The following is a 2,220-nucleotide window of genomic DNA, read 5'->3' as shown; positions in this document are numbered from 1 at the left end:
GTCACTTAGAATGACTTTTAAGTAATTTTAAGTGTGGATGGAAATGAGGAATCCCAGGAAGTGATTGTTGCTCCACTGCCAAGACAAGCATCAAACCAGTGGTAAATAGAAGAAGAGGTTATTACAATTATCACTATTATTGAATGACTAAGCTCATTCTAACTGAAAACTCTCCTGCAAGAGAAGGATATCCATTAGGTAGGGATTAATGTTGTGATGTAAAATGCATTCTAATGTCTGGAAAAAAATGCAGAAAAAGTCACTCAGACTAGGAAGCAGCTTTCATAGAGGCTGGATTTCTGAAGCATTGTTTACAGGTCCTTCTGAGAAATATTATTGGCCTTTTCTCTGTGCTCATTACATCATCCAACCTGCAAAGGCATCTGCCTGCCAGATGCTGAGGGGTATTTGCTGGAATATTATTAATTTTAGAGTGAAAGTATCACTTTGTGCTAAAGAGCAGGCGTGGATGCAGCTGCCTGAGAAGATAAGTGAGTGTGACAAAGTTTTAATCCTTATAAGTAGTTGATTTCCCCCACAAATTTCCACAAAAAAGCTTCTGGATCATGAAAGTAGAAATCTTAAATTAGGGGACCTGAGGGGGGTGGCTCAGAATTCAGTCCAAGTTGTGATTTATTGGTAGGGAGAGTGGCACCTCTGCTTGGTTATTCCTGCAGCCACAGGAGGATCTGGTGACACAAGATCTTGATGCTGACAGGGGTAGAAAAGGGTCAAGGGAGTGTTCTGGCATAGCTTAAACAGAGCTTCAAAACCCGATTATCACAACTTCCTGGCGAATACCTGAAAGGAGGATTTTTGCACAATGAAATATTTGAGGCTCCATTGGTGTTCTCTGCCGGTGCTTTAAGAGAGGTGGTGCAGTGTGAGACGCCCTTCGTTCCACTGTGAATGATTCTCTAATGTCACTTACGTGTTCTACTACAGGATGGCATCTGCAAATAAAGCCGTGGTTTCGTTCTTTCAATTTTATTTTTAGACATTCTTCTTTTGGATTCAGGGCTGTAACCATAAATTCCTGCTAAATTACAGGAATTACAGCCACGGGTGCGCATTTTCGTGGAGAAAGGCACGGCTGTCGGTGTGTGTGTGTAAATGGAAAAAAAAAGGCCTCTGTTATATGCAGCGATCAAAGGAAGGTTTGTACGTCTGAGAGACTCTCTACTTTTTCTATTTTTCCTCTCCTGCCGGGCTATTGGGAGCCGCTGTCCCCGGCCGGCAGCCCTGCCCGCTCCCGGCCGCTTTTCCTGGAAAGCGGGGCAGGACAGGGGGCGGGCAGCGCCGGATCCCCCGGAATCCTCGCTTTCCCCTCGCCCCTTTCCTCTGGCTCTGCCCCGGCTCCTTCCCGGCCGGGCGGGGAGCAGAGCGCCCGCCCCCCGCGGGGCCGCCGGGGGAACATCTGGAGCGGCCGCGGCGCCAACATCTGGAGCGGCCGCGGCGCATCCCGGGCCCGCAGCCGGAGGGTCCTGCCCCGGCACTGCCCGGACCGGCAGCGAGACCCCCGGGAGGGGCAAGGAAGGAAGGAAAGAAGGAAGGCGGAGAAGGGGCTGCGCGGGAGGGCGCGGCGCAGGTAAGGGCAGCCCGGCGGCCCCGATCCCGGCCGGGGTGACGGCAGGACGGGGCCGGGCGGGGGATGTCGGATCTTGCCCGGGGAAAGGACAAATACTCCATGTTCGCCTCCGCTCGCTCCTCGGGGGCACTTGTGAGGTGAGCAGCGCGGACGGGACGGTAAATGAGCAATGGCTTCACCAGGCTGCCGGCGGTGAAATGCGAGCGCGGCCCCTGCAGCGGCCGGGGCGTTCTGCCCCATGGGCAGGGGGCTGCAGCCCAGGTTCTGGATGGTTTAACAAAGGGGAGATTAAGTGTTCGGCTCAGTTCTAAGTTTACTACTACTAAGTGATTTTTTTTTCCCCCTCTCCCTCCCTCCTGGATGCATTAAGTGGAGATGTAGATCCAAACTTGAATTTCCAGGCAAAATTAGAAGAATTTAAACGTACTTCCTACTCTATGAGAGAAACCCTAAAATTATCTCAGCCTCTTTATTTTATTTCGAAACGGAATAACCCTCAGAAAAACACTTTCCATCCCTGGATATGTTCCATATTGTTTCAACTTTTCCATCAATAAATCATATTTTACTCTAATAACACTTAGTACTTGACATGGTATAAAAGAAATATTATCTTTTTGATTAAGGGCTTT

Source organism: Melospiza georgiana, chromosome 2, assembly GCF_028018845.1.
Source record: "Melospiza georgiana isolate bMelGeo1 chromosome 2, bMelGeo1.pri, whole genome shotgun sequence".
In the NCBI taxonomy this organism is placed as follows: domain Eukaryota; kingdom Metazoa; phylum Chordata; class Aves; order Passeriformes; family Passerellidae; genus Melospiza; species Melospiza georgiana.
Note: the sequence above shows the minus strand (reverse complement) of the source record.